Here is a 25,705-nt window from a genome sequence, read left to right as displayed (position 1 = left end):
GGACGCATTATTTCAATAACTGTGCATCCCAGCGGACGCATGAAAACTTGAAATTATATGAAAATGTTCTCATTTTCCCTCCGGTAATTCGTACAAAATATAAGCTCCAGAATGTACTACACATCCGAGATATTCCGAATTAAGAATTATGATATTTCATTGGTCAACTCGTATTCCATTAACCAATGAAACAAAATGATATATATGGCATTACGGCGGGTAAACAAAACTGGGAACTAGAATTTCCTCGCATATAATCCAATTCCACCGATATTTTTTTTACTTTAAAAAACGTCTAATCAAGGAAAGTTAACAACATTTTTGCAAAGTGATGTGATTGATAATATTGTCAGTTACTACAGGTAAAAAAACAAAACAAACACGGGAGTCCCCTAAATGAAACGTCGGTCCTGAAAAAGAAGTAGAGGTTGAGAAAATTCGAAAGGTGAAAAAGAAATGTCACCAAATATGGTTTACACTTTATTCTTCGCTAAGATTTGAGAAAAATGAAGAAAATGGAGAAAAATTTATATTCCCGCATTTGCACACAACACAGAAAAATTAAATGGGCATGAACAAAGTAGCTAGGAATAAAAACTTCCATCATTCAACTTTAAGCAGACGCGTGAACTTGGCGGATCATAAACTTATTTGTGTGTGTGGATTGGTTAGTATCAGAAAATTTACATTGCACCACTCTTAAAATTCAAATCATTGATTGATCTGTTGCATGAACTTGGTCTTGAGAATTTTCTTCATCTGAAAATCATTTTGCAATATGAACTACGAATAAGAATTTTCTGCAAATGAATTATCTGATGGCTTGTAATAAAAAGCAAAATATAAATTCCCTAGAAGGAGGTGACAACAGTAAGCTTCTTCCTTAACTGGGTTTGTTTATACCTGTGATTGTCAGGCTGTTTGTTTGAAGGAATGAAATTTGGACTCATTGATTTTAGCATGGGACTCATTATTGTAATCAAGGGGAGTCCACTGGACTCATGATAACCATTTTCAAAATGAATCACTGGCCAAGTATCGTGATACATATAGGATCGGCTAGAAAAGGTATCGCCCCACCCCTAGTACTGAGGACCTATTCTAACTCTGATCCCCACATGTTCTTTAGATTGAAGTCATGATAATGGTTGAAAATATCTAGAAATGGTGTGGAAATTCAGAATGGTGCAATACGACTTATCAACTCTTTCACATTCTTTGAAGGTCGCAGTTAAAATAGTCGCCATTTTCACTGAACCCCCACTGGCGGAATTCACCATTATTTTTAGAAGTGGAGTAGTGTTAAGGTCGGTTCCGAAAGGAGACAGAAATTCTAGAAAAGCATAAAGTCTCTGATAAAAAATTGAAGAGTTGAGTGGGGGGGGGGGGGGGGGGGGATATAGGGTGAGGTGAGTGACTGTTCACACATTTATATAGTTATTTTTGGCCTTAGCTCTTTCAAGTGAGGAACAAAAATTCACTGGATGTATTTGTATTGTTTAAAAGTTTAAAATACTTTTTGATTTATCCTTACAGATGGTTTTTTCTTCTTCAGGAAACTGGAAACAAGCCATGTAGATAAAATCACAGAAAATGGGGAAATCCGAAGACTAAAAATGGATGAAGGCGTTAGAAAAAAAGAAGATGAATAAAACTCTCGTACAATATGATTTACAAACTGCATGAATGGTGAAGGAGCTGGAGCAATAGAATTGGCCTCAATGGACACCAGGAAATCACAATTCACAGTGTAAGAATTTAGAGGAGTGCAGTTCAACTAAAGCAACACTGCAACATGTACATGTATGTAGATACTGGATCTTAACTTGAGAGCGAGATCAGAGGGTCGGCTTTATAACCAGGGTTGTTTATGCCATGTAGTGTGGTATGAACGTCAACCAAGTTTATTTGGCCAAGGTCAATGTTCTTAGAGAAAATGTTTAGAAATAATGAATAACAATAATTTTGGCCTCTGGTTTATTAAGCTGATTTTAGAATTAGTTTAAGATTTTAACACCAGACCTGGGGTCAATTACTTAGTTATGCAGCATTTTTTCCCCCTTATATAACTGGTACGGATAAACGGTACTATTCCCAATGCCAAAAAATATTGATTTTTCCCAATTTTGAGACTAAAAATTTCCAATTCACCTGCAGAAAAATAGACCACTGACATCGTAATTTACTTTGTCTGAAATGTTGTACAAGTTAACTAAAATGTTCACTTCTGTTATTAAATCGAAAGTACAGATCATGGCAGTGCGTGTGTTGTAGAACTATGACAATTTTAGAACGAGCCTACGACAATTCCTAATGTCTCGCAACAGCAAATATCACCTTAAAAAATTGTTTTGTTCTTTATTTTTAGTTGAAATCAATTACTGATACATTGGTAGAAAATTCCCAATTTGTTCGATTTTGACGCTATTTTTCCCAATTTGAATGGGTACTGGTACCAGTGTGTAGGAAAAAAATGCTGCTATGTAATGCTTTACATTACGATTACAAACGTCAACCAAGTTTCTTAGGCCAATGTTGTTAGGGAAAATGTTTAGAAATAACAATGATTTTGGCCTCAAGCTTATTAAGCTGATTTTAGAACTAGTTTAAGATCTCATCAGCAGGCCTGGGGTCAGTTACATAGCTATGTAATGCATTACATTACACATTACTGGGGAGTGCATTACATTACACATTACTGGGGAGTGCATTACATTACACATTACTGGGGAGTGCATTACATTACACATTACTGGGGAGTGCATTACATTACATGTTACATAACATTCTGATTTTGAAGAAATGGTAGAAAAATTATTTCTCTATAATGATTCTTGAATTTTAATTATACAGTAACTTATGCAGCAAACAAAATATTCATCAATGTTAGGAAACACATCTAAGTTATTCATTGTATTTGATTTTCATCAATGTTTTAAACGTGTATATAATGAATTAATCTAAACCTCCAACATGTCCAAAATATCATCATTTATTTGAAGTAATGTAAATGTAATGGAATGAAATGTGCAATATAGTATATTTTCTACAAGTAATGCATTACATTATGCAAAAATGGTCCATTAGGCCAAATAAAGTAATATGTGTGGTTCCGGTTACACTCTCTTGAAAAATAGGGTAGGTATGGATTTTAGTTTAAGGTCGGGGGTAAAATTAGGGACGGTCGAGTAACCGGAAACACACATATTTTTTTTATTTGGCCTTACACCCCATCACACTGAAATTGGTTGTCATTACACATTACCATTACCCCAGGCCTGCTTAACACTTTCTTCAGTGCAGTTTCGCTGAACTAGTGTAATATTTCTTAGAAATTTTGGTGCTTTTACACATTGCCAAATTGTGCTCACTTGATATTGTATATATATATCGTGGTATTTTTATACTGTATATAATGAAGCAACATTGGAACTGATAGACTAACACATTATGTCATTGTTATTATTGTGAACTAACATAATTTGGCCAAGGTCAAACCACTGATGAAAAAGTTTGGTAAAAGTAATTTCTCTTGACAGATGTTTGATTGATTGCTTATTGTTTAATGTTCCACTCGAGAATTTTTCTCTCATATGGAGACGTCACCATTGCTGGTGAAGGGCTGCAAAATTTAGGCATATGTTCGGCGCTTACGGTCTTTGAGCAGAGAGGGATTTTTACATGCCACTGCTGTGACACAGGACATCGGTCTTTGCAGTCTGATCCGAAGGACTGCCCATTCAGTCGCCTCTTTCAACAAGCAAGGGATACTTTGACCATGGCTTTGTACTAAAGCAACAAAGAAATTTCATATCTGAAATAAAGGTTCCTTAAGATGGAGGAAGGTCATTTTCACAGGGTTAAGATCATCAGCAAAATTGTTAAAAATATTTCTCAGTGGCATGAAATTTACTTAACGTAATGGAAAGACATGGCTTCATATTTTGCACAAAAGTTGATTATGCTAAGGAAGTATGTTTTACATTAAGCCATGTTCAATAGGTCCTCTGTACCCCTTGCTTGTTGTAAGAGGTGAATGAATGGGGCGGTCCTTTGGATGAGACTGTAAAAACCGAGGTACCTTGTCACAGCATGTGTGGCACGATAAAGATCGCTCCCTGCTCAATGGCCATAAGCGCCGAGCATAGGCCTGAATTTTGCAGCCCTTCGTCTCCATATGAGTGAAAGATTCTCAAGTGGAACGCTAAACACTATACAACCAATCAATCAACCAAGGTCAAGGTAGTTTACAGAAATACAAGCTGAGATGGGTCATAATTTTGTTAATGAGACACGTTAAAAGATCATTTCTTTGCATCACGAAAACTTAATGACTCCCATTTTATAGGTTATATGGGGAAAAACATCATCATTAGCAAGCTGTACTTCTTATTTTGGGTTTTAGTTGTGTGTGATACTCAGGTTAACGATAAGGCCCATGTGCCTTTTGTTTGATATTTGAATTTCGTAGACAGTTTTCTGGAAGGATATGAAAAGTGGGTTATATCCAATGCAATTCTTCTGTCCTTTGATTTCAGTTTATCAGTGCTAGAAGCAATTGGTCACTTGGACCCTCAACTTACAGTGTACATTTTTATGCCCCCCTTTGAAAAAGAGGGAGCATATTGTTTTGCAAATGTTGGTCGGTCGGTCTGTAGGCCATGTGTTGTCCGCTCAATATCTTTCGACCCCTTTGCTTGATAACAACCAAACTTGGTACAGGGGTTGCCCCTGGAGAGTAGATGATCCTTATTGATTTTCAGGTCACATGGTCAAAGGTCAAGGTCAAACTGCTGGTATTTACCCCATGTGGTAGACCATGTGTTGTCCACTCAATAACTTTTGACCCCTATGCATGATAACTACCAAACTTGGTACAAGGGTTGCCCTTGGAGAGTAGATGATCCCTATTGACCTTCAGGTCACATGGTCAAAGGTCAAGGTCAAACCTCTGGTCTTAAGCCCATGTGTTGTCTGCTCAATATCTTTTGACCCCTTTGCTTGATAATAGCCAAAATTGATACAGAGGCTTTCCTTAGAGAGTAGATGATCCCTATGGATTTTCAGGTCACAAGGTCAAGGTCAAACTGCTGGTCTTAACCCCATGTGGTAGACCATGAGTTGTCTGCTCAATATCTTGAGAACCATTCACTTGATTGTAATGATATTTCATATGTGGGTTTGTTATAAAAAGAAGAGGATCCCTATTGTTTTTCAGGTCAAAAGGTTAAAGGTCAAGGGTCAATCTACTCTAGACATAGGAATATACTGTCTGCTCAATATCTTGAGAACCCTTTGCTTGACAGTCATCAGACTTGGTACATTGGTATATCATCAGGAGAAGATGACACCTATTGATTTTGAGGTCACATGGTCAAAGGTCAAGGGTCAAATTGGACATAGGAATATACTGTCCAGTCAATATCTTGAGAACCCTTTGCTTGACAGACATCGAACTTGGTACACTGGTACATCTTCAGGAAAAGATTACCCCTAATGATTTTGAGGTCACATGGTCAAAGGTCAAGGGTCAAACTGGACATAGGAATATACTGTCCCTTCTATATCTTGAGAACCCTTTGCTTGACAGACAGCAAACTTGGTACACTGGTACATCTTCAGGAGTTGATGACCCCTATTGATTTTTAGGTCACATGGTCAATCCACTCTTGACATAGAAAGATATTGTCTGCTCAATATTTTGAATTGATGATAGTACTCTCAATTAAATGATGTGTGTGTGTGTGTATAACCCTTTTCAATTTTGGACCATGGGGGGCATATGTGTTTTACAAACATCTCTTGTTACTGATCATTTGATGACTTACTGTCCCTTCACTCAAGAAGATATGAAAATAACTGGCTTATAGTCCATATTCAATAATAATGAAACATTTTCATGATTAGATCTAATGTCGTGTTTATTCAAACTAACATTAAAAGTTGGTTTAGAAGATGTGGTAATCTTATTACTCTTATCCATATCTTTCAATCATAAAAATAGTCCTGTTTTTCACTTAAACTTATAAAAGTAGTCCATGTTTTTCACTCCATCATTGGAAAATAGTCGACGCCATCTTTACCTTTTTGTGAAAGTGTAATGTCACCGGATTATGAAAGCGTAATAAATTAAACAACTCTTGGGGAAACTTGCAGCTGTTGCTAGATATACAACTCCTCCTGTGACTCAAGTGTAAAGGAATCAAAGGCAATCATTCCCTTTTCCACCTTTGTAATAATCTAACGCAGTCAGAGACTATCATCTCATTTCTTATTCTCTGATGTATATGGGATGTTCCATTGTATGGTCAGGACATGGATAATGTACGAAATTATCATAGCTGTACCTGTGTTCGACATCCCGACCATCAATTCTCCAGTAGAGGGGAGCAGTACCCACAGTCTGGTCTCCATGGTGATGAGGTTTCTAACAGCGTGGTGACTGTTTTATTGTCTGTATACAGTTTGTTGGTGTTAATCACCAGGTAGCACATATTTATTTGTATACCCCATGTAAGAAGTTGTGGAGGGAATTTTTTATTAGTCTTGTCAGTCCTCTTCTTGTTGGTACAATTACTCTGAAACCACTGAACAGAATTCAAAAAACTTTATAGCACATAATGAATATGGACACACTGTGTAAATTAGTACATAAGCAAAGAAAAATATTGTCAAACTTTGGTGCCAATATGTAGCTTCCAATTTTGGACCAGAACAATTATCGCCACTGCACCACGACCCCAGGCAGTCAGACACATCATATCCATTCCTGTTCTCTGTGATGTAACGAGGATGACCACACTATGTGTGACTTGTGTTGTGAAATGTTCTGTTTAATGGGCAGGGCGTATTGTCCACAACTAATGCACCACATTACTTTTCTTGTACCACTGTTTAACATCCCGACCATCAGATCTCCAGTAGACGTGGATGGTGTAATGCACCACATTACTTTGCTTGTACCACTGTTTAACATCCCGACCATCAGATCTCCAGTAGAGGTGGATGGTGTAATGCACCACATTACTTTGTTTGTACCACTGTTGAACATCCCGACCATCAGATCTCCAGTAGAGGTGGATGGTGTAATGCACCACATTACTTTGTTTGTACCACTGTTGAACATCCCGACCATCAGATCTCCAGTAGAGGTGGATGGTGTAATGCACCACATTACTTTTCTTGTACCACTGTTGAACATCCCGACCATCAGATCTCCAGTAGAGGTGGATGGTGTAATGCACCACATTACTTTGCTTGTACCACTGTTTAACATCCCGACCATCAGATCTCCAGTAGAGGTGATTTTTACACACAGCGTGGTAACCAGTGGTGGAAAACTCTCTCACAGGGTGGTGACTGTCTGATTGTCTATAGACAGTTTGTTGGTGTTGATTATCATGTAGCATTGATATAATTTACATCCCATGAAATACATTGCGAAAGGCATTTCTTATGACCTGTCAGTCTGTCCTGTTCTTGTTAGAGCAACTCCTCTGAAACCATAGAATAGAAATTCTGTTGAATGGTCAGGACGTCTTGTCCACAAGTAATGCACCATATTACTTCGCTTGTACCACTGTTGTGTATCCCGACCATCAGATCTCCAGTAGAGGTGAGTGATACACACAGCGTGGTAACAAGTGGTGGAAAACTCTCTCACAGGGTGGTGACTGTCTGATTGTTCATAGACAGTTTGTTGATGTTAATTACCGTGTAGCATTGATATATTTTACATCCCATGCAATAACTTGCAGAAGGCATTTCTTATGACTCGTCAGTCTGTCCTGTTCTTGTTAGAGCAACTCCTCTGAAACCATAGAATAGAAATTCATGAATCTTTATGGTTGATAAAGATTAAAGACATACTGTGTAAATCTGTATATGTAAGAAGTTAATCTTTACTGTCAATATGATGCATCCAATGTTGGACCGGAACAAGTATTGCCACCTAATAGAAAACGGGAACGTATCTTGCTGCTATCTCCCATTTTCAAAATGCACTATTATTATGTGACGTACCCGCCCTTTCTGCACAGTCATTCAGAAAGTCACAGACCCTCCGAAGTTGTGTAATGCAGCTTAGCCAGAGAGCAGATAAATTAGGAAGGATTAATTTAAACAAATTTTTGCGATTTCTTAATTTGCCGATTTTTATTTATCTTGGGTTTCTATCACTTGGTGATGTCTGTGGACACTAATGTTGAGGAAATTGCACCGATATCCTCATAGAGACCTACAACTGATATGTCTTAAACATACCAGATTTAGATTGATTGATTGTATCTTGCTTAATGTCTCACTCAAGAATTTTTCACTCATATGGAGACGTTACCAAGACCGGTGAAGGGCTTCAAATTTAGGCACTTACGGCCATTGAGCAGTGAGGGTTCTTTAGTGTGTCACACCTACTGTGACACAGACCATCCGCTTTTAAGATCATCTCCGAGGACCTGTGACATTTACACCGAATGCTGAGCATTTGGCGATGGAACTGTCACTACCTGTCTGTCGCGGCCAGGATTCGAACCCCGACCTTCCGCATGCGGGGCAAACGTGCTAACCTCTCGACCACTGCCGCGGTTCCAGATTTAGTAAACCTTTCAATAACCAACATCTGGAAAAATTGTTATCAGACGCAATTGCATCCAACATGAACAATAGTACAGCCTGGTTCTCAAAGTATTTGTTGAATATCCCCATTGTCTGTTGCCACTGCACTATGACTCCAGTCGGACATAATAGCCATTCCTGTTCTCAGTGATGTATTTAGGATCGATATACAGTGTGTGACTTTTGTTGTTGTGTTGAATGGTCAGGACATGCTGTCCACAACTAATTTTGTTGTCAATGTGTCGCATTCACTCTTGCACCGGAACAAGCATCGTCGCCTAGCAGGATAAGTTAATGCAACTCTCTGCTTCCCCATTTCAGATAATATTCTATTAATTAGCCTGTGAAGCATCCACGCAGCCTTGCAGGGTTAATCAGAAAATTGCGGACACGCTGGAGTTGTTTAATCTTGAGGAATTTAGGAGAAATCATCATCATAGCCAGAGAGCAGGCAAATTAGAAGATGATTATGCTAATTAAAGAAAGCATGATGATTTCCTTTTTGCTGATTTTCCTTTTAATCTTGGTTTCAGTCACTAGAGAGGAGTAATACACACAGCTTCGTAACCATGGTGATAAACTCTCTAACAGTCTGATGACTGTCTTAGGGCTGTTCCATTAAAACATATGAGGTACCCGGGGACGGCAATTAAAAAAAAATCTATGGGTGCTTGTCATTGGTAGAAAATTGCATATATGGTGGGTACCTACTGCCAGAAAACTGCATCTGTGGGTGGTTGTTTTGATAAAATCTTTATTTTTTACCGAAACTGAGAGGAATGCAACAAGAGAAGGGAAGGGTTGAAAGTAGAATGTGAAACAAACGCCGTTTTCTGTCTCCATTTTATCTCGGTCGATGAGGTTCCGCGATCCGGTTATTCTTTCCAGTTTGACTCTAAAATTATAGCGACCGGAAATTAGGATTATCTCCCTTGTCCAAAATGGAAAACGAAACTTGCTCGTGGTCCATTGAAACGGTTTTTGATTTTTTTCTAGCTGCAATAATGTAGCCCTGTTCAATTTTTTTTATTCTGACGTTTTCGGGATGAGGCTACAATTCCATAGGATCTCCGTAATGGTGCAAAATAATTTTATGAATAACCGATAATAAACTCTGCACTGTGTATTAGTGACATATAGTCCCAAATGTTGTTTACAAATTACACCAAAAGGAGTACCAACTTTGTGCTCGGGCATGTCTAATAAAGGTGTTTTTCATTAAATATAATGTACAGCATGCAAAATTCTTCGTCTGCTCCGCCATGCTTGTTATCGCGAAATCTCGTAGGTGGATCTAATGAAAAAGCTAAACATTGACAATCGGCGCGAAAATGTAGTTTACTTGAGAATTTACACTCTGCTGTTCGGTTTTTAACTTGATATTAAATTCAAACCTTTTCAATACCGACGAAATAGCTTTCGCCTCCATACTTGTCCATTGATGTAAATACTACTTTATATGACATATGCAAATGACTTGACAATCGGAAGTTGAAACTTCAGTACACCAAACATGGCGCACAAATATGAATCGAGAAATTGGAATTTATCGAAATTGTTGAAAACGGTAGAATAGAGCCTCACAAATCTTAAGTTGCAGGTTGTAAATTTATATATTGACTAAGAAACATAGAATATCATTTTATTTACGTAAAGAGACACATTTTCTTGTTTTTTAATACTCAAAATACTAGTCAATTTTAAAACTTTTAATAGTTGTTTTTGAACATTTACAATACTGGACTTTTTATGAACAGGTAGACTTATAAAATTAATTTAGTTCATCATGTTTAAGAAAGACAGTCTTGATAAAATAAATTGATGGTTCTATGATCAAGCTTCATTGATGGCCAGTTATTTGAATGGTGGTCATACCCAAGATACTCTTCTCTTTACTATCATGCTTGGGAACATCTGAAAATAGACCTCTATTCAAGGGTTATAAATAGTCATTCATACATATTGAACTTAAAGAAAAAGTGTATTTCACATTTATTTCACTTCTATGGGTGGTGCCGCACTATCTAAAATTGCTTCTGTGAGTGGTCCCTCATTACATTTTTATGCTTCTATGGGTGGTTACCCAAATTTTAAAGTGCCTTCCCCGGGTACCTCATATGTTTTAATGGAACAGCCCTTACTGTCTAGTGCACTATTGAGTATTATTTGACATGCCCACCCACTCTTTGCATTGTCAATCAGAAAATCTCAGATCCTGCAAAGGTCTATAATGTAGAGAATTTTCAGCTTAACTATTAAGGAAACAAACTAGAAAAGGATTATGTTAAATAAATCACGATGGTTTCCTATGTTGCCAGTTTTAATTTAAACCTCGACTTCAATCACTTAAGCTATGTCTGTGGACAATGATGTTGAGGAAATCATTAAGGTTGAAGTTGAGACATCGACGTAGCTGATTTGTCTGAAAAACATTCAATATTTGGAAAACCTGTTGATGACTGAGATCTTCAAGAATTGTTATCAAAGGCAATTCCATGAAAAACGAACAAAAGGAAGACATGATTCTCAAAGTCTGTGTAGAATGTCCTAGCGGTTTGTGGACGCTGCACCACGACCCCAGTCAGACGCAACATCATCTCCTTTCTTGTTCTCTGTGATGTAGCGAGGATGATATCCCCACGTGTGACATGTGTTGTTCTGTTGAATGGTCAGGACATATTGTCCACAACTAATGCACCACATTACTTTGCTTGTACCACTGTTTAACATCCCCACCATCAGATCTCCAGTAGAGGTGGATGGTGTAATGCACCACATTACTTTGTTTGTACCACTGTTGAACATCCCGACCATCAGATCTCCAGTAGAGGTGAGTGGTACACACAGCGTGGTAACCATGGTGATAAACTCTGTAACAGTCTGATGACTGTCTGATTGTTCATAGACAGTTTGTTGGTGTTAATCACTGTAGCATTGATATATTTTACACCCCATGCAATAAGTTGTGAAAGGCATTTCTTATGACCTGTCAGTCTGTCCTGTTCTTGTTAGAGCAACTCCTCTGAAAACATAGAATAAAAATTCATGAATCTTTATGGTTGATAAGGACATACTGTGTAAATCTGTATATATAAGAAGTTAATCTTTACTGCCAATATGATGCATCCAATCTTGGACCGGAACAAGTATTGCCACCTAATAGGAAACAGGAACTTATCTTGCTTCTATCTCCCATTTTCAAAAATGCACTATTAATTATTATGTGACGTACCCGCCCTCTCTACGTACAGCCATTCAGAAAGTCACAGACTCTCTGGAGTTGTGTAATGTAGCTTAACCTGAGAGGAGATAAATTAGAAAGGATAAAATTAAACAAATTATGGTGATTTTCTTAATTTGCCGATTTTTTTTTTTTTTTTTATCTTGGGTATCTATCACTTGGTTATGTCTGTGGACACTGATGTTGTGGAAATTGCACCGATATCCTCAGACAACTGATATGTCTTAAAAACATACCAGATTTAGAAAACCTTTAAATGACCAACATCTGGAAGAATTGTTATCAGACGCAATTCCATCAAACACGAACAAAAGTACGCCTGTCTCTCAAAGTATTTGTTGAATACCCCTGTTGTCTGTTACTACTGCACCACGTCTCCAGTCAGATACAATATATCCATTCTTGTTCTCAGTGAAGTATTTATACAACATATGACTTGTTCTGTTGAATGGTCAGGACGTGCTATCAACAACTAATGTATCCGATTATCTTTCCTGTACCTGTGTTAAACATCCCGACCATCAGATCTCCAGTAGAGGGGAGTAGTACACACACTGTGGTCTCCATGGTGATATACTTTGGAAGAGTATGGTGGCTGTTCTTGTCCACAGACAGTTTGTTAGTGTTAATCGCCATATAGCATTGATATATTTTACATCCCATGCAAGAAGTTATGGAGGGTATGTTTATGACCCGTCAGTCAGTCTGTCCTGTTCGTGTCAGAGCAACTACTCTAACAGCAAGTATACGATTAGAAAAAAAATTAATAAATTTTATTGTCAGTGTGTCGCATCCACTCTTGGACCGAAACAAACATCGGCGCCTAGCAGGATAAGTTAATGCAACTCTCTGCTTCCCCATTTCAGATAATATTCTATTAATTTTCCTGTGAAGTATCCAAGCAGCCTTGCACGGTTAATCAGAAAATTGCGGACACGCTGGAGTTGTTTAATCTTGAGGAATTTAGGAGAAATCATCATCATAGCCAGAGAGCAGACAAATTAGAAGATGATTATGCTAATTAAAGAAAGCATGATGATTTCCTTTTTGCTGATTTTCCTTTTAATCTTGGTTTCAGTCACTAGAGAGGAGTAATACACACAGCTTCGTAACCATGGTGATAAACTCTTTAACAGTTTGATGACTGTCTTACTGTCTAGTGCACTGTTGAGTATTATTTGACATGCCCACCCACTCTTTGCATTGTCAATCAGAAAATCGCAGATCCTGCAAAGGTCTATAATGTAGAGAATTTTCAGCTTAACTATTAAGAAGACAAATTAGAAGAGGATTATGTTAAAACAGATCACAATGATTACTTATGTTGTCAGTTTTAATTTAAACCTCGACTTCAACCACTTAAGTATGTCTGTAGACAATGATGTTGAGGAAATCATTAAGATAGAAGTTGAGACATGGACGTAGCTGATTTGTCTGAAAAACGTACAATATTTGGAAAACCTGTTGATGACTGAGATCTTCAAGAATTGTTATCGAAGGCAATTCCATGAAAAACGAACAAAAGTAAGACATGATTCTCAAAGTCTGTGTAGAATGTCCTCACGGTTTGTGGACGCTGCACCACGATCCCAGTCAGACGCAACATCATCTCCTTTCTTGTTCTCTGTGATGTAGTGATGATGACAACATCACATGTGACATGTTCTGTTGAATGGTCAGGACATATTGTCCACAACTAATGCACCGCGTTACTTTCCTTGTACCACTGTTGAACATCCCGACCATCAGATCTCCAGTAGAGGTGGATGGTGTAATGCACCACATTACTTTGCTTGTACCACTGTTTAACATCCCCACCATCAGATCTCCAGTAGAGGTGAGTGGTGTAATGCACCACATTACTTTGTTTGTACCACTGTTGAACATCCCGACCATCAGATCTCCAGTAGAGGTGGATGGTGTAATGCACCACATTACTTTGCTTGTACCACTGTTTAACATCCCCACCATCAGATCTCCAGTAGAGGTGAGTGGTGTAATGCACCACATTACTTTGTTTGTACCACTGTTGAACATCCCGACCATCAGATCTCCAGTAGAGGTGAGTGGTACACACAGCGTGGTAACCAGTGATGGTAAACTCTCTCACAGTTAGGTGACTGTCTGATTGTCCATAGACAGTTTGTTGGTGTTAATCACCATGTAGTATTGATGTATTTTTATACCCCATACAACATGTTGGGAAGGGTATAATGATTTTGACCTATCAGTCAGTCTTTTTCTTTTCGGCGGAAGTACAAGGAAACCGCCCAAAAGAATTTCATAAAACTATTGCTAATAAGGACATACTGTGTAAATTAATAAATGGGCAAAGAAAAAAATTGTTAAACTTTATTGCCGAAATGTCTCATCTATTCATTCGGGACAAGTATCGCCATCCAGTAGGAAACTGGAACATGACTCAATGTTGACTCCCATTTCAGAAAATACACTATCATGAATTGTCTTGCCTGCCCAGTCCTTACGCAGTCATTCAGAAAATCTCAGACGCTCAGGACTTTTGTAATTTTTTAAGTACTGTAGATGAATGTCTTCAACTTAGCCAGAAAACAGACAGATTAGAAGAGGTTTATTTAATATTGTAAAAAAAAACCCAAAAACTATTAACAGAGGCAATGCCATCCCACACGATCAAAAGAACGGCCTGATTCTCAAAATATTCGTCACTGCACCACTACCCCAGTCATACGCAATATCATCTCCACTCTTATTCTCTGTGTTCTATAAAGGATGCCTATACAACATGTGACCGGTGTTGTTCTGTTGTATGGTCAGGACGTGTTGTCCACAACCAATGCACCAGATTATTATAGCTGTACCTCTGTTCAACATCCCGACCATCAGATCTCCAATAGATGGGAACGGTATACACAGTCTGGTCCCCATGGTGATGATCTTAACAGTCTGTTGACTGTTTTTGTCCACAGACAGTTTGTTGATGTAAATCGCCATTAGCATACATATCTGTATTTTTATACCGCATGTAACAAGTTGGGGAAGGTGTAATATTTTTGACCTATCAGTCCTATTCTTGTCAGCAACTTCTGTGAAACTGCGTAACAGAATTTCATTTAAACTTAATAGTTATTAAGGACTTGCTGACGACGAGCAGATCTCAATAGAGAGGAATAGTACACACAGCATGGTAACCATGACGATAAACACTCCCACAGTCTGGTGACTGTCTGATTGTCCATAGACAGTTTGTTGGTGTTAATCGCCTTGTAGCATTGATGTATTTTTATACCCTATGTAACAATTCCTCATGACCCGTCAGTCAGTCAGCTCTTCTCCTCATTGCAACAAAGGGTATTTTTTATGACCCATCAGTTAATCAGTCCTCTTCCTGTCAGTGTAACCGCTGTGAAACCGCTCAACAAATTTTCATGAAACTTTGTAATTAATAAGGACATACTGTGTAAATCATTCTATGAGCAAAGAAATTATCAAACTTTATTGGCAATATGTGGCATCCAATCTTGGACCAGGACAAACATCGCCGCCGAACAGGAAATGGGAATGCAACTCTCTTCCAACTCCCATTTCAGAAATGCACTATTAATTATCGCGTAACGTACCTGCCCAATCCTTGCGCAGTTATTCAAAATATTGTGGACACTCTGGAGTTGTGTAATATAGAGGGGAATCTTCAGCCAGAGACTAGAGGACGACTTTCAATCAAATGATTTCCTATTTTGCTAATTTTAATTTTTGATATCGGATTCACTGACTTAGCGTTGACGGTGGAAACTGATATTGAAGAAATCACTGATATCGGACATATTTATAGCTGATTTGTCTGAAAAACATACCAGGATTTAAAAACCTATTGATGACCGAGATCTGGAAAACTGTTGTCAGATGCAATTCGATAGAACACGAACAAAAAGTATGGCCTTTCTCTCAAAGTATTTGTTGAATATCCCCATTGTCTGTTGCCACTGCACCATGACTCCAGTCAGATACAATATCATAACCATTCCTGATCTCAGTGATATATTTAGGATAGATATACAGTGTGTGACTCTTGTTGTTGTGTTGAATGGTCAGGACGTTCTGTCCACAACTAATGTATCCGATTATCTTTCCTGTACCTGTGTTAAACATCCCGACCATCAGATCTCCAGTAGAGGGAAAGTAGTACACACCCTTACGGAATTGCAGCATATTTGAAGTACACATGCAGCACAGAAGCAATACAAAATCCCAGCACACTATCAGTACAACTCCAGCATTACTGCAAGTGTGCTCCATAACTTTTAAATGGAAGAATACATGGAAGCAGCGCAATTGCAGCGTGTTTCAAATATGTAAATTAGGACTGCATTTGTACTGCAAAAAAAAAAAGACTGCTGTGCAGTATATGCTGCCTTGCAGCGCATGTGCTGATTTGCAGTACATATGCCATATGTACTGCTCTGCAGTACATGCTGGCCTGCAGTACTACTTTAGTACTGCTATGCAGTACATCATACCAAATATGGACACGTGGTTTGCAGCATGTTTCAAATATGTTAATTAGGACTGCATTTGTATTGCAAAGCAGTACGCCATACCAAATATGGACAGTGGTTTGCAGCCCGTTTCAAATATTTAAATTAGGACTGCAGTTAGACTGCAAACTGCGCTGCTTTAAAGTACAAATGTGTTCTATATAGTGCCTTAATTAATTTGCGGGATATTTCAAAATGTAAAACAACAAATGTTCTATATCAATTAATGCATATATATTCAGGATTAAACTCATTAAACATACATTCATAAATGAAGACAAAGACCATGGTTCAGATAGAAACATGATTAAAGATGTAGATCTAAATATACTAAAAATAATAATACATGTAATAAAAATAACTATTTATATCTATAGTATGAATGTATTCAACTAGGCTCTATTCAATTCTGTTCAAAATTAAGGTCAATTAGCTGTCCTCAAGCAAAAAATTAGTGCAATAAATTCTTGAACATGTATATCGTACTCCATATTCCTTATGCGTCCTATTTCAACAATTTACCACCGATTTACCAGCCTTCATGCCCATGGTCTCCACTCTCTCCTTGACTTTAGGCCTACTGATTTTCCGCGTTGCGGTGGGGGACAATAAACCTTGTTTACCTTTCTTAATGAAAAATAAAATCACCAATTTCTAATTAAAAAAAACAACACTACTCACTAAAAGAAACAATAATGATTATGATTTTGTCACCAGAAAATTACAAGTCCTAGCTATATCACTTATGATGTTTGAGTTGGTGTCCTCGTCTTAGCTCTTGCGGATGTGAGTTTAGATGCCATTGCATGGCGTATTGCGCCTTTCGTTGCAGAGGACCTCAGTGCTGAAAAATCTGAAAAATATAATATCAATATATATTATATGAAACTACTAGTAGTTTTATCTTGGTTGTAAGCTCATGCAGTGACTAAGTTAAGCTTTATATGAAGATCATAACAATGACATAGAAAGACCATTAACAATGTCACCCGTTATGAAATGGCCTAAAAAGGATATTATAACCTAATCCTCTGTTTTTTAATATTCAGTAAAGAAAACTTACTGATGATAGCCTCTGTAATAATTTCATCAAGGAGTCTCTTGCCTTTGGCAAGAGGGGAAAGGGTGGTATTTGGGAAATCTTTTTTGGAGAAAACACATTCATCAAAAGTTTTGCAATCCTCTTTCCATGGGTGCTGGTGTACCTCATGTGAGGGTTTTTCACCTTTAAGACAAGATCCAAATCATACTGGTACAAGTAAACTCTTGTTGCAGGGATGAGTTCAACCATCTGAAACAATAGAAAGGTGAAGTCTGCATTACTGTATACAGGGTTACCGGGTATTTTTGCCCCCATTTTATTTTCACTTCATTCGCTACCATTTTCAAGGGGGTGAATTGAACTATTAATTATCGTGTGGCGTACCTGCCCAATCCTTGCGCAGTTATTCAGAATATTGTGGACACTCTGGAGTTGTGTAATATAGAGGGGAATCTTCAGCCAGAGACTAGAGGACGACTTTCAATCAAATGATTTCCTATTTTGCTAATTTTAATTTTTGATATCGGATTCACTGACTTAGCGTTGACGGTGGACACTGATATTGAAGAAATCACACTGATATCGGACATATTTATAGCTGATTTGTCTGAAAAACATACCAGGTTTTAAAAACCTATTGATGACCGAGATCTGGAAAACTGTTGTCAGATGCAATTCGATAGAACACGAACAAAAGTATGGCCTTTCTCTTAAAGTATTTGTTGAATATCCCCATTGTCTGTTGCCACTGCACTATGACTCCAGTCAGATACAATATCATAACCATTCCTGTTCTCAGTGATGTATTTAGGATCAATATACAGTGTGTGACGGTTGTTGTTATGTTGAATGGTCAGGACGTTCTGTCCACAACTAATGTATCCGATTATCTTTCCTGTACCTGTGTTAAACATCCCGACCATCAGATCTCCAGTAGAGGGGAGTAGTACACACACTGTGGTCTCCATGGTGATATACTTTGGAAGAGTCTGGTGGCTGTTCTTGTCCACAGACAGTTTGTTGGTGTTAATCGCCATATAGCATTGATGTGTTTTACATCCCATGCAAGAAGTTATGGAGGGTATGTTTATGACCAGTCAGTCAGTCTGTCCTGTTCTTTTCAGAGCAACTACTCTGAAACCGCTCAACATAATTTCATGAATTCCGTGTAGAGAATAAGGATTTCTTGTGTATCAGAATCACAGTTTCCATCTGACTCTGTCCATCCATAGACATGGTTTTCCAGAGTATACCTTTCAAAAACAAATGACAGATTTAATTAAAACTTTGTTGTATATCTGATATGAATAATGTAGTTGCGCACCTGCTATTTTGATGGAGAGTTTTTAATATTCAAGGAAGTTATGGGCATTTTTTCCATTTTGAGGCAGTTTTTAAACTTGTCTTTTTTTTTTTTTTTTTACTACAAGCCCACAAGGCAAGTGAGAGTACGAAATTTAGTAGCCCAAACAAAATTTTATTAGCTCAAATTTTGTGTAAGAATGATTCGACGTGATTGGAAATTTCAAGTTTAAACATTTTTATCAAGTGTTCAACCTCTCTAAAATTCAACGTCTACTATTCGTTCATTTCATTGTCAGCTAACGTCTCCATATGAGTGAAACATTCTCGAGTGAGACGTTAAGCAAGATACAATCAATCAATCATTGTCAGCTTCTTCAGAATCCTCTTTTTCTGATTCATCTAGTTCTTCATCATCAGTCTTATCCTATTAAGAAATTTGATGTAGATGAAAAGTGTAGGATATGTACAAAAATATTTTGAATTTGAAAATTTGAAAATTTACTTTATTTTGTCAAAAAATACAGTTTTAGTAGAAGGTAATCTGGAAAAAAATTAAAACCCCTGGTGGACTCGAACCTGCAACCTACAGTTCAGCAGTCGGTATTCTAACCTACTGAGCTACTCGGCTAGGTAGGAAAAGGAAAAGTCAAATATTGCTGATATCGATATTGTCATCCATGTTTTTAAAGGAAGTCAGCCATTATGACGATGTAGAGTACTACCTTAAGGTGGGTTTTTTGTCCTGGATTTTTGGGGTTTAGGTAGCATTTTTTTGTTTGGAATCAATAAATTAACATTCAGAGTAATGAAAAAGGCAAAACAGTTAAGGGTTTCCATATTAATTTTCATTACATACACCACTGAAGTCATATACCCCGATGTAGATTTTTATGAAATTCATTGGAAACAGTTATTTGTTGTTATTTTAATATAAAAACAACAAAATATTTTTTGAATTGTATTTATTTATCGGGAAACATGTCAATAACTAAAACACATGTCATTTTCAATATGTTCATCAAGTTCTAGAATAATATGTGCAAAATTATTGAATTAGCGTTATTCCCCAAAATGTTAAAAAACAAACAAATGTGGACGCATTTTCTTTATAGCATGGTTTACATATCATGTTTTCTGTTTATATTAGTAGAGTTACATCTGTTATAGTTATTCATGGGGAAAATCCATACCTTTCCTTAATAATTTCAAATCTATAGCTTCCAGATTATGTATACCCCCATCAAAAACTGAAGTCTGGCACCATACAGCTGAGCTATTTAAATCACTCGGGATTAAAATTGTATGTAATTTCATGAAAAGACACAGATAATGATTCCTTATCACTTTGGTAAAATGTTTGTCAAAAATAATGGAAATCTATCGCATTATGGACTTGATAAATAATTGAATGAAAACAGAGTTATTGTCCTTGGATTCAATATTTTGAAACATATCATTGACTATTCAAATATAACTAAGAATTTTGAAATATTTTATGGCTAACGAGATTTTTTACAATAACTATTGAAAAAGATTCCAACAAAATTTATGTTCCTATCATTAAATTATTGACTTTGCAAAATCCTATGACGTCACACGAGTGTGGAACTACGTTAAAAGTAAAAACTAGGATTGTTAAATAATGCCTACACATTCTGAACGTCTGAGGGCGTCACTTGTGGTTTGTACTTTGGGGCAAAATGTTTATGCCATTTACTATTTGTGTGCTCACTTACAAAATCGATTCTAAAAAATGATCCGAGCCAGCCACATACTTACAATTTGCAATGTTTTCATTTCTGCACCATTGATTGTATTCTAACCACCCGCATCTACATGCGAAAGGAAAGCATTGCGGCAACAACCCCATTCCCAACCACAGCATTTTCATTTTGAACCAACTCTCAACTTTGACTCATGAATAAAAATTGTCAAAGTTTCACTTTTAATGAATTGATAAAATCAATTTAAGGATGTTCTCTCCTGGTTTGAATTCTTTCAAAAGTATTGGATGTTTTGGATAACCGTTTTAAACTGATACATCTTTATCAGAAAAGCAATTCAAACATAAAGAGGAGTCTATTAGTGCATAATTTAAATAATTGGAGTCACTCAAGGTTTAACCCCTTTGCTGAAACTAATTTTTTATTCTTGAAAATCACCAATTTCTACAAGAAACACAAATAAAAAAACAAATATTAAAGAAAGAATAATGTTGATTATCTTTTATTTTATGAAAAGCAAACATAATTGATGATTTTGATAATTGTCATTCTACAATAATCAAATAGGATTTAACATAATTGGGTGGTCAAAATCCTCAATCTAGTAAGAATATCTGTATCAATCTTTTGATTAGCTGCAGAACTGTAGCTCGCTGTAAAAATAGTTTGACGGAACAGAGAGCTACAGTTCCACCCCTAATAAAAACCTTCGATTTACTGCGCACGGTAAAAACCTGATATTGTTGTATTCTTGTGTTGCTGTCTCATAAATTTAAATTGACCCCGCTACTTAACATGGCTACGTCAACAAACGAAATTATTTGAAGCTGGGAGTTTTCGGGTCGTATGGGGCTTTAAAGTTTTCGGGTCGTATGGGGCTTTAATGAATATCTGAAGGTATGTTTGGCCACAACTATGTAGGAAAATATGTTAAGAATTTTTTTATATTAAATTTATGGGGTGGAACTGTAGCTTTCTGTTCTGTCAAAATATTTTTTCAGAGAGCTACAGTTCTGCAGCTATCTTTAGATGGAATTGCCACTGTAGATTTGGATGTTTTTGCTTAACTTAAATGAAAAAGATGTTTTGGGTAGTGTACATCGGAACAAATATTTAACCTATTATGTGTTCTTACCCAATAACAATTTATGATTTGTCATTAAATGCATATCCTTCAACTCTTATTAACAAATTTTTATCATATGATAAACGGTCATACAAGATATACATAATCTATACATATATACAATGCTAATGCATTTATTACAAAAGAATGTATAAAACATTACCTGCAGCAGCATTTTCTAATTTCCATTCATTGTGACCTTCAACCCTCTGACCTCAAAATTAATAGACAAGATGTCTTCCCTTCTTTGTATGTATCTATATGTCCAAATTTGGTTTCAATAGAATACAAAGTGCTTGAGTTATTATCCAGAAACCAGTTTTAACAGTCAACTTCCACGAGGAAGAGATGTTCCCTTACTGGTATGGTTTCTCTTACGATGATAGCACGATTCATCCCATTCACAGTGGTTACCAAATGCATGTAGCTTAAAAGCCAACATTGGGACACAATTTCTATCAATACTGTTAACTCTTAACAATCGAACAAAAGATGAATTAGGTTGAACTGTTCATACACCAACTTCAACTATAAACTTCAATTTTTGTCCCGCTCGGGATTGTTTTTTGATACCTTGATCAACAAAATGGTTGATCTAAAACAATTTGTTATGCAAGTGTTATATATATGATTTTTATTGTGCAGAAATTACTGTTTATGAAATATATTCTGAAATTTTAATCAGAATTCTTTTTTTTTTTTTCAATACCCCATAAAGACATCTTAACGTTATTAAAACTCTGACAATTACACTTTGAAAGAAAAATTAAAATTAATTTTTCAGAACTGATCAGAAACAAATTGTTGATGTAATCACGCAATAGAAACATATCTATACGTGTATATAGTCAACAAAATTATCATTGTGCCCCGTTCGTGTACAACTTAGTTAAAACACCCCAAAAAAAATGCACATTAAAGGGGCATGGACATGGATGAGCTGAAAATTTTATTTTTCCATTTTTAATGTTGACAATTAATGCCTAACTAACGTATTTCTAATGGTGAACCAAAATTTGAATATGGTTTTTGAGTTACAAGTGAGATACAGCAAGTTTTTAGTTATATAAACAATTAAGGCTCGTGTCATGTATTTGTTTACATATAGATTGCTTAATAGAAAATAGCATGTATAAAACAAAATAATTTGTGCTAAACACTAGAAACTATTTGCTTGTGTTAAGAATTAACTTGTAAATTGAATGAAGTATTGCTTGTATTTTTAACCTATGTAAACAAAAATATGTCACGAACCTTGTTTACATAGCAAGGAATTGTGAGCTCTGTATCTCCCATGTACCTCAACAACTGACATTCATATTTTTGCTGACCATTAAAAAATCTTAGTTAAGCATTCTAAACATTAAAAATGGAAAAAGTAGCTTTGAAATTTTTCAGCTCAAATTGTGTTCATGCCCATTTAATGTGTTACTTTGTGCATACAAAATAAAACACACGCATTCCCATGTTTACGACATTAAACAGTTTGGAGACTCGCTGGCGGTAAAATTACCACGTGGGTAATCCAGCAATGTAGTCCTGCTGGTCTCTTCACTCGTCATGGATGCTTAATGATCCACCAGTGTCTGTTGGATTACACACTAGTAATCCAGTCAAGTGAGGTCATGTTTCACTCAATTGCTGAGTAGTATATTTGCAGAAATATAAGTCTTGATATCGGAAACTAAGTCTGAATTACAACAGAAGACCCATGAGCCTTATTATTAACCTGAGTATCGCACAATGTACAGCATGTTAGATTCTGGTGTGTCATGTGTTGATAGTGCAAGTTCGGAAATGGATGTTCTTATAGTTAGAAATGATTCTTTAGTTTTCCTGATTCTGGTATCAATCTTATATTTGCATGTTTGAGAGACAAATATATCTCAATGTTGCCCAGGAAATGCATTTTTTATTTTAAATGTAACTAATACATGATTATTTGTAAACATCATTAGATGTTACAGTACATACTTAGATATGTTCATTTCCAATGTTTTTGCCTATTGATATCTTTACAAATTGTAATGATGATCATTCCCTCATGATTGTCACTGTTAAAAACAATGCACATATTAGTACATATATATAGGAGTCTGTGTAATATGTTTCACTAAATTGAACTGCAAAGTAATAAACATGCATTGTATGAGTTATATAGGATCTCCCATTGTTTAGGGTTTTATATGATTTATATTCAAAACGGGTATATGTGTTTTCTATCCCCAAGCTTTGGCGAGGGGGGGGGGGGGGTGTAGGAAACACAACGAGTTGGATATAAATCATATCAAACCACAAATCATGGAAGATTCTTTTTATCACATGTTAACCCCGGGTTATTATGTAGGGAATTTTGCTTCCTGACATTTTGTAAACACGCAACGTAAAATTCACGTTTATTTGTGACGCCACAAACGGCGTAGGACTACATTGTGTAGTAATTGAAATTTAAGTAATAGGCGATATCCACTGGATAAAGGAGTAAATAAAAGTGATAAAACTATTAATAGTTATGTACATTTTGAATACCTAGCATATAGTTTAGTTGTCAGTCAGTACGGTCATTGTTCATAGGTTTAGTGTTTAATTACCTAAAATTCAGGGATGAGGTAAATGAAAAATGTAATTTTTGGCGTACATGTAATTGGCTGTATTCTTAATATACATGTACATTAAAAGCAACTTCCAAGCAACACTTGAAATTTACACGGAGCATGATGCATTGTTGGTTTTTTTCCTAGGTAATATAGGGATACTAATGTTCATACATTGGGTGCAGCTGTACATATACATGTGCTGTATGTTCTGAATTTGTGTATTTTGTGCTATAAGGCACTTGTGTGTGTATTATGTACTGTAGGGCAATTTCATTACTGTAACATTGTCATTGCAATTGTTTCCATGACCACAATTAAAGATATCATTACTATAACTGGTGTTGCAACTCTCTTTATTTCAAGGTACTATTTCAAAGGTTTCATGACAAACCCGGGGACTTGCAGAGAAATGTTTTCTTCGTTCCCCTACCACAAACGATGCGCTATGACAGTTTTGTTGAAAATCGACGTAGGGATTTGTCTCAAATTGCAAGTCATGAATTAAAGGGGCAGATACACGTCTTCTCTGAAGAATGTGAAAGGTGAAAATAACGAACAATAATCAATCTCATAACCCCTGTAAGGAATACAAAATAAACAGTTGGGCAAACACTGACCCCTAGACATACTAGAGTAGGGGTCAGGTCTCTAGGAGAAGTAACCATCTCCTGTCGACCGGTCACACCCACCGTGAGCCTTATGTCTTGATCAGGTAAACGAAGTAATCCGTAGTCAAATCAGTGTGTCGAGAATGATTCAACAATCGTTATGAAACGGGGCAGACAGTATTTGACCCAATGATAGGTTGTATTGACAAACTACATCATTATAAAGACCATATGAAAGGTCATATCATTTGAGAAATGATGACTTTCAACGAGACTGATGAAACCCTTGCAACATCAACTTGTTTCTCAGTAGCCTGTCTCGATTTAAAAACTGGTCATACGCAGAACAAGGATTTGTGGATCGAATCAGTTGAGAGATATAAACACAATATGCTGGTGATAATAGGATATTGCTAAAAGAAATTATGGAAAGTTGACGATGGAGAAGCTGAAATCATAACGTGTTTAGCTCACCTGAGCTGAAAGCTCAAGTGAGCATTTCTGTCCATCGTCTGTAAAGTTTTTACTTTTTTGACTACTGGGTCAATTTCAACCAAACTTGGCCAAAAGCATCCTTGGGTGAAGGGCTTTCAAGTTTGTTCAAATGAAGGGCCATGTCCCTTTCAAAGGGGAGATAATCACAAAAAAATGTAAAAATAGGGTGGGGTCATTTAAAAATCTTCTCAAGAACCACTGGGCCAGAAAAGCTGAGATTTACATGAAAGCTTCCTGACATAATAAAGATTTAAGTTTGTTAAAACATTACCCCCAGGGGTATGATGGGGCCACAAGGGGGGATCAAAGTTTTGCATACAAATATATAGGAAAAATCTTCTCAAGAACCACTGAGCCAGAAAAGCTGATATTTACATGAAAGCTTTCTGACATAGTGCAGATTCAAGTCTGAACAAATCATGGCCCCCGGGGGTAGGATG

At 36.6% G+C, this 25,705-nt stretch overlaps 1 long non-coding RNA gene across 1 annotated transcript in view; it reads left to right on the top strand.

The window, feature by feature from the left end:
• The window catches only part of LOC125662793 (uncharacterized), a 33,629-nt gene extending 9,132 nt beyond the window's left edge, over window positions 1-24,497 (top strand). Inside the window, exon 5 of the long non-coding RNA XR_007365525.2 lies at window positions 1,556-24,497. This is a non-coding gene — a long non-coding RNA (uncharacterized LOC125662793). The remainder of the gene's footprint in view (window positions 1-1,555) is intronic.
• Window positions 24,498-25,705: the final 1,208 nt, after the last annotated feature.

The sequence above is a fragment of the Ostrea edulis genome, chromosome 8, assembly GCF_947568905.1.
Source record: "Ostrea edulis chromosome 8, xbOstEdul1.1, whole genome shotgun sequence".
Taxonomy (NCBI): Eukaryota; Metazoa; Mollusca; class Bivalvia; order Ostreida; family Ostreidae; genus Ostrea; species Ostrea edulis.
This window is presented reverse-complemented; position numbering and strand designations above follow the sequence as displayed.